Consider the following 13925-nt stretch of genomic DNA (forward strand, 5'->3'; position numbering starts at 1 on the left):
ATTTACTAAGCATGCCCAGTTGTTTACCAATCTAAAACACTACTTTACATCTATAGAGTTTGACAGATGGGATATTCTTCACAAACATACATTTTGACCAACATATTATAAGTTAGATACACTTGAAAACACTTGTAATATGTTGTATGTGTGTTCTGCCATATTTGTCAAGGTGTATACCCATCTGCCAGACTCAAAGCCAGGCACATATTGTTATTTTGAAGTTTTGAGGCAACATAGTATTTTTTCAAAAGATTAAACTTACACTCATGTCGCTGTTCCAAGAATTTCAGCTCCTCATCCAAGTCATGTTGGGCTACTGCCAGAATGCATCACATCATGAGTGTACGTGACAATCCCACCCGCTTTTTCTGCTGAGACAACCTTTCCAGTTTGTTTAAAACGACGACACAGGTCCCTGGCTAATGTCCCGTTGATGCTGCAGCTTCTGAAGGCCCCTTAAAGGCTCGCCAGAACTTTTTCTTTTGATGGGGGCTGTCCTACTTAGAGGGATATAAGAAAACAAAATAAGATGCTACTAATAACCATGTTGTAGTAAACATGTCAATTTATAAAATGTCGTTATGCATGTATGATCAGAATTCAGCTTCATAGACATAGGGCTGATTTAAAGTTTGGATACTTATTAAGCCATCTCTGTTGTACTGCTGATTCTATGTCACGAATAAAAAGTCGGCCCAAGTAACGTGTCGGACAAACTGTAAATAAAGCATACTGTTGTGATTGTTGTTGTCAAATGTTTTTAAAAAAATGTAATTGTCATTTGAAGATGGCCATCACTCAGTGCTGTGTAATGCATTATGTATTATATTCTGAGGCTGATTTTGTAGTTTCAGCACAAGGTACTCCATCTCAGTGTGACAGGCGGCACATGTACCTTAATACAAGAGCATTATTTAGCATGTGACTTGTAATTATGTATATGGGCTATCTGTCTCATTGTGCTGGGTGACCCTTAAAAGGAAATCAAAACTGAAGGCCTTTGTATTTTATGAAGAGGGCACTCCTAAAACCTCAAAAGTAACTATCAATGTTGTCTTTAGTGTTGAGTGCATTCTGAAATATTCAACGCCAGGTTCCCCACTGGATTGACTGTCAGAAAGCCTATTTCCACAGCCAGGCCACCCTTGGCTCATATAGTGCTATTTCCTAACTCACTAATGACATTCATACACCACTGAATGGAAAACAGGACATGCTTTGTGATACCATGTATGTCATCTCAGTTTGCCCCGCAGATTGTTGTTGGCTGATGGCTACACAGCTTCCCCATGCCAAAGGGAGGCCCGGCATGCCCTGACTAATGTCTGAGAGATTCATTTTATTTTTGTCAAACACCTGGTTAGTTAAGTACTGTGGGTCTGATTTTTAGGTTTGTGTTTTTTGTTCTAGCAGTAATGGCTGGGGGCTGCATTATGTCACAAATGCCCCCACAGCACAGGATGGAGAGCACTACTAGAGGGGGGCGCAGGTTGACTACATGCCCCAGGCACCAGTGCGTGAGGCTGCTGATACGTTTTGTGCGCCCGGAGAGACTTGCATGTAAGGACCCCCTGTTCCCCCTCCCCCACCGGTGGGGGATGGAGAGCGCTACTGGAGGGGGCAGCAGGATGACTATATGCACCAGACGTCAGTCCGGGAGGCTGCTGATACATTTTCTGCTCATGGAGGTGCTGCTATTTAAGGAAGACCGGGCCAGGACCTGCAAACGAAGAGGCTGGGCTGGGCCACTTCGCTTGGTTTGCCACCCCAGAAGGTACTAATTTTCTTTGCCAGCATTTCTCATTTTGGTGTCTAGTTGTGTTTAATTTTTGCATTGTGGACCGTATGCTCAAGTGAGCTGTTAGTGCTATAAATACTGAAACTGCTCTAACTTACAGGAGGCCTTTAGGGTCCGGGCGCGGGCCTAATCAGGGGCTTAATAAGGGGGCAGGGCTCAGTCTACCTACTCCCTCTTCTGTTGCTCATACATCCATATCTGCAGGTGTTATCTTTAATAGTCCACTTTGCTAAACTCCATTGTCTCCTAACCTTCAAGAGTCTCCCTGTTCCCTTTGTCTGGGAAGTGGTGCCCCTAGCCCTATGCCCCCAGGGGAATCCAAACGAGGCCCTTGTCCCAAGCAGACTAGCAACAGTGATTCCAATGTACAGCAGGGCCCTTCACAGGCCCCCTCATTGGGCAGAAAATTGAGAGCCTAGATTAGAATTCACAGTAGCCTCCTTCTGGAGCAGAGGGTACCCTCCACCTGATCCGCGACAGCTTGGTAATCTAATTGAAGGGTCAATTCGAGCAATTTAGGACATGACCAAAAGCTGAACTCTCGCCTATAATCTCGTGCCTAGATGCCTTGGAAGCTAGATTAGCATCCCCTTTGCTGTGCCCTTGTCAGTCCCTTTCAGCTTGTGGCAGCAACGTTGGTCAACCAATATGACCAATGTGTATGGCGGCCAACCAGCCCCATAATATGATATCAGTTCAGTAAATTAGCTCTGTTGCATCTGAGGGTTTAGTCCCACCCAGGGAGACCTTATCAGTGGAGCATTCCCATCTGAGTCAATCCTCCAGCTGGGAGCATGGAGCTACCTTCTGAGATCCACCCATAAGAGCCACAAGATCTGAAGGTGAAGGGTGTACAGGAGGGGTCTTCTTGGGGAAGATTTGCCAGCTGGACATTCAGCCCCCACCCCTAATGAGGCCCTTGTAAACCTCCCCTGAGCTGCGTGTCCCTACGTAGCGGTGCTTATGGGGGGACCCTCCCCTATGCAGGGGGCAAATTGAATCCGACAAGGAGCTGTTTAACAAGGTCCTGGATTGGCTGGTAGGGTACAAAGGATTTTTACTTTTCCACACAACACATAGGGAGGTTGCAAATTTGATCCACCCTCGGAATATTGCATTTTAGAAAGAAAATTAAACTGCACATAATGAACACATACAGGAATAACAAAACCATTATTATAGAAATTAGTTAAGTAAAAATAAATTGAAACCGAAAATTGAGCAAGGCATTGACCTCCAACCCGAGAGTACAGACCAAGGTTCGGTCTGCTCGCTTGGGCTATAAGACCACCCTCAAACTTAGGAAGGAGGCCCTGCACAAGAAGGACTGGGAACTACTGGAATTAAGACTTTTTGGGACACAGTCAAAAGAATCAGGCTTAGGAGTGCTCCTGAAGGCCTTTTGTTGAAATGCAATATTTTAGAATCCGACTGGGTCTCTCATTTGTTGGCCATTTACTACTTAGAGGAGAACGCAGATGCGACTAAATCTCCGCACACATGGTTACACAGTGGGCTGCCCCCTATTGTATCATTGGCTGGAGTAGAGCTGGCTATGCTCCTGAATTCAGGGGGGAAAGCTCCAGACCCAGAAGGGATCCCAATGTATCTTCTAAAATGTTATATAGATTTACGGGGTCCTTGATTGCAAACATTTGTAATTCCACACATATCCCATTCTCATGGACTTTATCCTCTATTGTGCCCGTTTTTAAAAAGGGAGATTGTAGGTCCCCTAAGTGCTATATAGGCCTATCTCCCCTATTCATAGTTGAGCTGAAATCATAGGCAGCGTGATTTATAACCACCTTGCTGCTTGGGTGCAAGAGCACAACATTGTCTCCCTTTTGGGTTTTGTCCCTGTCTGGGTATGGTAGAGCAATGCCTACATTTGAGCTTAATAGTAAACACATATCTATTTGTTAGGCGCTGCCCTATATACGTGGCCTTTATGGACCTCTCTATGGCATTTGACTCCGTAAACTGGTCCAAGTTATGACTGATTTTGATGGACCTTAGCGTGGAGTTACCCGCCTGGTGAAGTTTCTTCATAGTGTGCATACTGGTTTAGTGGCCAAAGTGCGCCTGAGCACAAGTGGAGAAATGTCCCCAGAATTTTACCTTAGAGGTGGAGTGCGCCAAGGTTGAATTTTGTCTTCAATTGCTTTTTACTCTTTATATAAATGTTTTTTCTTCCCATTTGACTGCTGATCTGGTAATTACTCCCAGAATTGCCGGTACTCAGGTGCCTGAACTGCTCTACATGGAAGATGCGATCCTACTGGAAAGGACACCAAATGCTCTGCAGACGCTTGTGGATGTTTTCGTCTGCTTTATGAGCAATCTTGACTTATTAACTAACTATGGGAAGTCTCAGTTTATGGCGGGTGGGCATCGGAAAAAAAACATTCGTAGATTTTTCTTCAAGGGCCACCCTCTGTGTAATGTACGTGATTTTAGTTATTTGGGAGTTATTATTAATTCGTCTTGTTCCTGGCAATCACAGCTGACTAGCTTACGCCTCAAACTCAGTAGGTCGGCAGGAGCAGTTTTTAAATCCGCCCAGATCTAGGGGGAAAGGACCATCCTACCCCTTTTAAATGTGTTTAAAGTCCATTGCGTCACAACGCTACGTACAGGGCAGGGGTTTGGGGTCGCTCCCCTCTTCAACTCGAGGAAAATTGCATATGCTGGAGGCTTCTACATCTTCCTACAGCCGCCTCCAGTTACATTATTCTTTTAGAACTACGAGGACGGTGCATTTGGCGCCACTGCTGTTGTGGATTAGTATCTGGGTTAGGCCCCAAGCGAGCCTTTGTAGAGACATCATTAAGGAGTATTTCAACCAGGATAAGGGATCTGCCATTCCGTGGCTGAGCCAAAACATTGCAAGCATTGCGGTTGGCTGTTGTATTTACGTCCTCCTGCAGCATTAAGAATAAAGTGGCTATTTTTACAGGTTAGTGAAGAAAGAAGGTTGCAAACTGAGTTAACCAAAAGTACAGTTAGGAATTTTCATGTTTTTTTGACACTGCTGGGACCGTTCTCTATCTTTCTCTAGACCTTACACACTGGGAGCGGTCCATCCTTTTTCGCTTTAGAGCCGAAATGATCTGGAGGCTTTTGTGTTTCGGTAGACAAATAGATTTTCTGGGTGGTCCAGTCTCACCGTGCCCCTGCGATGGCATTGCCCAGCAGTCGCTTCTGCATTTTATGCTTTTTGCGACTATTTTAATTACCAACACATACATTTCCTCAAACCTCTTTTAAACCCACAAGGACATCGCAGGTGCAGAGAAGCCCTGTACCATTTGCAACTGCTGAATACCCTCATTATTTGTTTGAGGGTGAGCTCTTTTCTTAAGGCCGCAGTTAAAGCAAGAAAATCTATGGAGGGGTAATTACTTTTGCTGGGGTTTTTGTCTGTAATCTACTGGCTGATTTTTTTTAAATCAAAATGCACAATGAAGTATATGCATGTTGCTCTTTCCTCTTGAGGTCCTGTTTGTTATGGAATTAGTTGTGTCAGAGTTTAATTTGAGCATTTCACTGAACATCCCTTTCCATTTACCCGCACACTTTATATGTTTGTTGCTGTGTGCTGGAAATTGATTCAGGCCAATTTCTGCATTATTTTTGTTGCTGCTTAACATAATGCACCATGCTATGCTTGCAGTTTATTCTATTTTATTATGATTGGTTTTACTCTTGTTCATGGTTTTATTGCATATTCTAATGGCTTTTGTTTTATCTTTTATGGCCATGATTGGCTGAATAAAGATTTATTTGATTGATTTATTGATTGATTGAATAACCAAAAGTAAAATGGAGTGACACAACTCAAAATGAAGACACATAGGGTAGAGCAATTCATTTCTTTTGCAATGTCTTGTGTGTAAATCGCAAATGCGGGAGTCATACGTTTTTCAAATCTTTTAATATTGTGGATGTGACATTTAATGCACTAGAGACAATGTTCTGGTCGCTCAAAGTGTTATTATCAACAAATATATTGAACTTTAAGAGTAATTAATTTATGTGGATTATCTAAATCCCTGCGAAATAGCTAGCTGGCTGTTGTTGTACACAAAGATGTCCAGCTCTCTAGCACAGAAGTTGATGGCCATTTCACGTGCACCGCCAGCCATTGTGTGTCTCTGCAGAAGTTATTGAGCAGCAACAGTGGAAGAGGTCTAATACAGATGGTGGTTAGGAGGCTAGGATCTCAGGGAGTTCTGAAATGGGCATTTAAAATGTGCATGCCAATGTGACAGATTTTCAGTCAACTGAGGCATACACTGTCAATCAATCAATCAATCAAAACAATTTGTAGAGCGCCCTACTCACCCGGGAGGGTCTCAATGCGCTTGGAGAGGGGGAACGAACGGGGGGGCTGGGAGGGTCACTGATCGAACAACCATATCTTGAGGTTCTTTCTGAAAACCAGGAGGTCTTTGGTTTTGTGAAGGTCGGTGGGGAGGGAGTTTCAGGTTTTGGGGGCGAGGTAGGAGAAGGACCTGCCTCCTGTGATGGTGCGTTGGATGCGGGGGACTGTGGCTAGGGCGAGGTCCCACCTGGTGAAGTTTCTTCATAGTGTGCATACTGGTTTAGTGGCCAAAGTGCGCCTGAGCACAAGTGGAGAAATGTCCCCAGAATTTTACCTTAGAGGTGGAGTGCGCCAAGGTTGAATTTTGTCTTCAATTGCTTTTTACTCTTTATATAAATGTTTTTTCTTCCCATTTGACTGCTGATCTGGTAATTACTCCCAGAATTGCCGGTACTCAGGTGCCTGAACTGCTCTACATGGAAGATGCGATCCTACTGGAAAGGACACCAAATGCTCTGCAGACGCTTGTGGATGTTTTCGTCTGCTTTATGAGCAATCTTGACTTATTAACTAACTATGGGAAGTCTCAGTTATGGCAGGTGGGCATCGGAAAAGCTGATCGGAGGTTGCGTGTGGGAGTGTGGAAGTTCACTCTTTCGTTGAGGTAGGTTGGGCCGGTGTTGTGAAGGGATTTGTGTGCGTGGATGAGGATCTTGAATGTAATTCTCTTGTCTATGGGAAGCCAGTAAAGGGATTTGAGGTGTGGTTAGATTAGTTTGTGTCGAGGGAGGCCAAGGACGAGGACTGCGGCTGTGTTCTGGATTCTCTGGAGTTTGTGTTTGAGTTTGAGTGTGGTACAGGCGTAGAAGGCGTTACCGTAGTCCAGTCTGCTGCTGATGAGTGCGTGGGTGACTGTCTTCGTGGTTTCTGGGGGAATCCATTTGAAGGATTTTTTTAGAGTGCGGAGTGTGTGGAAGCAGGAGGAGGTTAGGGCATTGATTTGCTGTGTCATGGAGAGGGAGGGGTCTAGGATGATGCCGAGGTTGCATGCGTGGTTTGCGGGGGTGGGTGCGGGCCTAGGGCGGTGGGCCACCAGGAGTCGTCCCATGTGGTTTTGTTGGGGCCGAAGATGATGATCTCGGTTTTGTTTGAGTTGAGCTTGAGGTGGTTAGTGGTCATCCAGTTGGCAGATGACAGATTCTGTCATTTATGGACCATTCTAACCAGTGTGGGTCTGTGTGTGATGGAAAGGTATAAGACTTTACTTGCTAGCATGTCATCCATGACGGATATGTGAAGTGCTGCAGCGCCACGGAATTCTAGCTGTTATTTACACTGAAAAGTGGATTCTGCGATAGAGGACAATGGATCGAAGCAACATAGATTTGAGGGGATGTCATCAGTGAGTAATGTGAGCATCTACACTAATCAACACAATCAATGATATTGAACCTCAGTTAATAACCACACCAGTTTATTAAGAAGAATTTTGAAAAGTATTTCCCTAGATTAACAATGCTAATGCCACAAAAATAACTCTCAAACACAAATGGTAAGCATATAGGATTAATAACGGTTGATTAGAATGTCTTATATATCTCAATTTAATTGGAACAACCAAACAAATAATCTCCAAAAGAATCACACTTATTAATAATACCAAACCCGGTAAAAATGGCAAAGTATACATTAGTACGATACTCAAAAGATGTCAATATAAGTCATGAGCATTTCAAATCAATTCCCTCACTAACCACAAATTTGCTTCAACATGTCGGGCTTCATGTGAAAATAATTTAGTAACACAAATTTACAAAATCTCTTTAACTTGGGTTAATAAAAAAATATTATTAATATGCAGCATTCAATTCATAAGTTGCTGCTGGTACCTGGAAAGCAAAAGTAACACATATAACATTACAATGACATACATTACTGATATCAGCAGTAGTAGCAACAATCAGTTTGCTTTAGCTAGGGGACACTATCAGCTATGTCTTCAAAAGATTTGGGCCTAGCAAATAGCTAAACCCAACCTGCTACAGGAACACTGGAATCTCTCTCTTTCTCTCTGGTAGATCTCTGACTCTCCCACTCTACTCATCTAAACTCTGGTCATCATCTCTAATATGGAGTCTCTCCAGCATCTCTCTACAGATTGTTATACTAATCTCTAAAAAGCTTATAATTGGTCAGTCTATAGGGTGGTTACGCTTCAGCCAATCAACAACTACATTGATAACCTAAAATACAACCAATTCTACATTAACTAGAACATTTTCTTCAACAATATCTTTTCCTCTTCCGTCTCGTCTGTAGGTCCATTATTTCATCGCCTCCCAAACACCTCTTCTCAGGAAGAAACTTTTACTGTTTTGACTTCACTTCCATCCTCGAGGAAAAAACAAGTATTAGTAACATTCTCAAACAAGTGAACATTCAACTTATGCAATGCTCGGTTAAAACATGACCTTGTAAGACATAATGCAGCAACCCACTAGGGGTAGCTGTGAACACAACTACTCAAACTCCAAATGCACTTTTATGTAAGCATTGAATTATGGAAAATAACCACAACATTTAGTTAGAATGTTACTCAATTAGGAACAGAAGACGAACTGTGGCAACCAATTTCAAAAGTCAACCGTTTTACATGTTAATTCATTATAAGTTTAGTTACACCAAAATCATTAATAAACATATTAGAAAATTCACACTCTCACACAGGCATCCGCCATATTTGGTCATCCATTAAAAACCAATATTGTCAGCACAGGGCATGGCCGAGAGTAAGGAAAATAAAAGAAAAGGCCCGAAAGAGAATCTATGGCAATATACCCATGTTTTTAATTTAAAATATATACTTCTTAAAATGGAAATGTTATTTGGAACAAAAACAAGTATTTCTTCATAAGTAAAAAAGATAGTTTTTTTTTTTTGTTTAACTTACAAATATATTTTTTTAAATGTTGAACTGTGGTCAACTTTTCAAAATCTTCATGTACTTTTCGATAGAGTGCTCTCCACTCCGACTGTGGAGGTATCCACAAAGTATGTAGAACGTCAAATACCATATCAAAGCTGTTACTATTAGTAAATTTAAGACCATATACCTTATATTCTACTAACACAATCCCTTGTTTCAGGGTGAGGGGACATGTAGGTCTACACTTTTCAGTAACTTTACACTTACAAATAGTGAATAGCCAATAGTAGTAAAGGTACACAAAAGGGTGAATGTACATGTATAGATTTATTAATGTGTAAGTTTACCTTTAAGAAAAGGCCTATATATTTTTTGTGCATTTGCCCGTAGATAAATATATGATCAGTTATGAAGCAAATAAATTAAGCACTAGAACACATCTGCAATTACTTTGCATCTGGATGATGACCATATTAGGTGTAGTTAACCAATTTCCTATTGTAAGACATTGGAGTAATATTTGAAGTGGGTGACTACCCACCTCAAGCAATAAACCCAACCCTTGTCTGGGTGAACCCCTGAAGTCACTAAATTATCCTGAGGTCAACCCCTTAGTAGGTATGCCACAGAGCAGATATAAGTTAACTTAGGGCAAAACAGTAACAAAGTTAAATTGCAAAACAATAAAATCCCAATCCAAATAAAAAAAATAATGAGTAAAGCTTAATCAATGTACACCATAATTACAAAATCCAATAAGGGGAATAGAAGATATGATTTTTAAAATGTTTTATGTGGAAATACTGCAAAAAGCACAAAGGGGGTTATTACAACTTTGGAGGAGGTGTTAATCTGTCCCAAAAGTGACAGTAAAGTGACAGATATACCACCAGCCGTATTACGAGTCCATTATATCCTATGGAACTCGTAATACGGCTGGTGGTATATCCGTCACATTTGGGACGGATTAACACCTCCTCCAAAGTTGTAATAACCCCCAAAGTGCCAATGATAGGCAAAGGTTGTGCCAGACTGGGACATAGGCACAATTTTAGGATGTCCACAACAGAGTGTGGGTCGGATACACCAACCAGGTTCCACCTGGCCAAAGATTTTACCTCCTGATCCAGTGTTTCAAATCCAAATTTATCACAGGAGTACATTTCATAACCCCCCAGGACCTCTGGGGAGGCACTTAGAGATTGATTGGGTTTCAGGCAGAAGCCTAGTACTGGGCAGGTGTGTCTGGTCAGCTGGGAACCTCCACAAAATGCTTCTTACAGCTTGTTGTCACCCTTTAACCACAAAGTAAGTCAACCAACTGACCCTTGGAATTCACATCTTTGTCCTGGGGAGCAGGTCCAGTCCTTCAGGCCACTGACAGCAGGTCAAGTCCTTTTCCAGTCTTCCATAGGTCCAGGAAGTGTTCTGAAGTGGTTGCTTGGAAAGATGCAACATTTATGCATGGCACAAGCTAGTGAGTGGAGATGAATCCTGGCCCCAACCTAATCTATGTGTTAAAACATCCCAGGCCTTGACCTACCTAGTTTTGCAGTAGTTTCTATTTGCCTTACTTCATATCGGCCTATAATGCAATGTGTAAGGGCATATCCAAGGTGGCAAAAGACTTTGGCCACACACAAATGGGGATCAGAGGGCTGGTGCGTTGGAGGGTTTTACTGTGATAATCCTAGTGTCCTCCCACATCTAACACTACAGTTCAGTTTGAGGTAGGCACTGTACCCACAACAAACCCAGAAACAGAATTCTAGTAGGGTAAAAGCAGGATTGTCCAACAACTAGACAGTGACCAAACAAGAATTGTCTTGGCATCCTGTTCATTACAACTATTTACCAGGAGCATAGTGCACAGAATCCTAAAGCCAGCAAACATATAGGGTCCTGAAAAAGGTTAGGAATTTGGGGGCACCACAAAGGAATTTCCTACACCTATCACAAGGGTGTGTCTGAGACGTTTTTAGTTCCCTTGACAGCTTCACTTACATATCAATGTGTCTTGGAGAGATACCAGCCCTCCAACCCTCTGGGCAAGCAAAGAGTGTAGAATAAGTGGCGCCAGCGAGGAGACTAGGGTAGGAGGCAGCTATTTACAGAGAAGACTAGATTAGCAGACTAGTGCCATAGCATAACTACACATTTATAAAATACATGTTTATATTAGCCTTATATTCTTTCAAAGCTACTTTACAAACAATATACTTTTAAAACAATTTTTTTTTAACCCAAATGCATAAAATGAAATTGCTACCAAACTGATGTTCATAAGGGCAATTATTACAGCCTCAGCATTAAAACTAAACTGCCTTCTTATTTAACCGGATTGCCATACAGGAGCTTATTTTTCACCTAGTCATAGGATCAAAGCTGATAGGTCAGGATCAGAGACCGCAGTAAAAATAACTGTTCTACTATGTTGAAGCTGGTAGTGTCAATTAAAGCAAGAGTGCATTGTGAAAACAGCCCAATAAACTCTTACATTCAGTTTAAAGAGGTGGGACAGCCAGATCTATACTCATTCTGGAGTCAAAGAATCCTCATCTGAGGTCTTGAGTGGCATAGAGTGATGCATGCACACCCTGGGCTGTTCCACAGAGGTTTCTCCAGTACTGGACACCATAAATGATATTTCTTTCCCCGCCTGACAGCCTGCCTTGCACACAACTCTCTTTGCTCCACACTGGTAGCTGGAGGTGGACTAGTATGCTTCTTGATGGAGCGATAGCAAAGAGGAACAAGAGGAAAAGAGGAACAAGCATTTGCAATGCAATGGGTCTCACATTTGATTGAGTTACAGCTATCAGCATTGTAAACTCCTAACCGGAGAAGGAGTGTCTCCCACTGCTGCTCCGGTAGATGCGGGGAGCATGGGGAAGTGAAAAGGAGGCAGAACCTAGTCTTCACGACGGTTGGTGGAAGTTCAGGCAGTGGTTAATTTACGGGGTCCTTGGTTGTGTGTGTGGGTCAGCAGCTTGAATTGGCATCTCTTCTGTATGGCGAGCCATTGTAGTTGCCTGAGGAGGGTTGTGATGTGGGTTTGGTTTGGTGGGGAAGGCCGAGGGTTAGACTGGCTATATGGTGTGAAGTCTCTGTAGTAGGTGTGCAGCAATTCCTACGTAGAGGGCGTTGCCATAGTTCAGTTGGCTGGTGATGAGGGACTGTGTTGCTGTGCATCTCGTGTGTAGATCTTATGTAGCATGTGCAAAGTGAGGAAGCAGGTAGAGGAGGTGGCATTGATCTGTGATTTCATGGTGAGCTTGTTTTCAATGATGATTCTGAGGTTTCTGGTATTGTCGAAGGGAGTGGGTGCGGGCCCTCAGTATGATGGCCACCAGGAGTCGTTCCATGTTTGCTACTGTTGCCAAAGATCAGTATGTACTTCTTGTCTGTGTTCAACTGCAGACAATTGTTTTTCATCCAGTCAGTGACACTTGTCTTGCATCTGTGGAATATGGATCTTGTGGTTGAAGGGTCGTCGGTGAGCGAGAGGATGAGTTGGGTGTCATCTGCATAGGAAATAATGTTGAGACAGTGGGATCTGACACTGCTGGCCAGTGGGGTCATATACGCATTGAAGAGTGTGGCACTGGGCTCTGGTGAACACCACAGATGATCTCCTTTAGTTTGTTGGTGAAAGTAGGTTTGTGTCAGTTACAGTGGTGGCATAGCTGTTGAGTCATTCCATAGGTGTGAGTTGGAGTTTGAAGTTTCTGTATATGGTTGCAAACTTGTAGTGGAAAAAGTGGGTGAGGTTGTCACACAGCTCCTTTAAGGGTGTGATGTTGTTTTTGCTGGCAGTCGGGTTGGAGAATTCCTAACAAAGTTCTTTGGTGTTGGCACTGGTTTTGATGCATGCAGCAAGGGCTGTCTTCTTTGTTGCCCTCAGCAGACGGTGGTAGATGTTGAGAGAGGTCTTGAAGACTGCTCTGTCGGAGGTGTCCTTGCTGGCACGCCATCTCCTCTCCAGCTGTTTGCTGTCTTGTTTCATTGTCCTGAGTTCTTGGGTGTACCAACTGGCCTTTTAGAAAGATTTTCTCAGAATGTTGCTCTTGATGGGGGTGATGCTGTTGGTGAAGTTGGTGATCCAGGAGTTGAAGTTTTTTACTCCCTGTTCGAGGTTGGTGGTGGTAGAGGGTTCGAAAGTGTTGAGGGCATCTGCCCAGCTGATCTCTGAGATTTTGTTCCAATTCTGGTGGGGGGAACTAGTCATCATGGGGATAGAGGTGGGGGGGCTGGAGATGCTGATGTGGACAATGTAGTGATCGGTCCATGTGAGTTCTGTGACATCACTGAATTTTATGCGGTTGCTGGAGGTGCATGTCCTGCAGTGTGTAGGGTTGAAGACGATCTTGGTCAATCCGAGTTTGCTCACACTGTTGAGGAGGTATGCAGTGTTGTTGTAATTGGGGTTGTTGATTTGGAAACTTAGGTCACTGAGGAAGATGTAGTCCTTGTAGTCTAAGGCTAGGGGTGCAATGAAGTCTGCTATGGTGTTGCATCTTTGTGGATGATGGCTGTTCATCCTCCCAGCTTGTTAGTGCAGTACTGGTGAGTGATTTTATATACATCAAGGATCACTGTGACAATGTCTGGGGTGGATGTGGGGTTTATCCAGGTCTCAGTGAGGAAGATGATAGTGGGTGTGAGGGTGGCAATGAGGTCGCATATTTCAGTGGAATGCTTGCATAGTGAGCATGTGTTGAGAAGGGTGCATGCAAGTTGGGGTTTTTGTTCAGGTGGTGTCTGTGATGTGTTTGGGGTAGGACTGGTCGGCGGGCTGGTGTGGGTGCTATGGAAGATGAATTGGTAGTGGGTGCATGTGGGAGGCTGGCCTGGTGTGTGGTGGACATCTA

At 43.3% G+C, this 13925-nt stretch overlaps 1 long non-coding RNA gene across 1 annotated transcript in view; it reads left to right on the forward strand.

Annotated features, from left to right (window-relative positions):
* LOC138245942 (uncharacterized) overlaps positions 1–13925 on the forward strand; it is a 324752-nt gene that overhangs the window by 62962 nt on the left and 247865 nt on the right. Inside the window, exon 2 of the long non-coding RNA XR_011194193.1 lies at positions 1417–1777. This is a non-coding gene — a long non-coding RNA (uncharacterized lncRNA). The remainder of the gene's footprint in view (positions 1–1416; positions 1778–13925) is intronic.

Source organism: Pleurodeles waltl, chromosome 7 (genome assembly GCF_031143425.1).
Source record: "Pleurodeles waltl isolate 20211129_DDA chromosome 7, aPleWal1.hap1.20221129, whole genome shotgun sequence".
Taxonomy (NCBI): Eukaryota; Metazoa; Chordata; class Amphibia; order Caudata; family Salamandridae; genus Pleurodeles; species Pleurodeles waltl.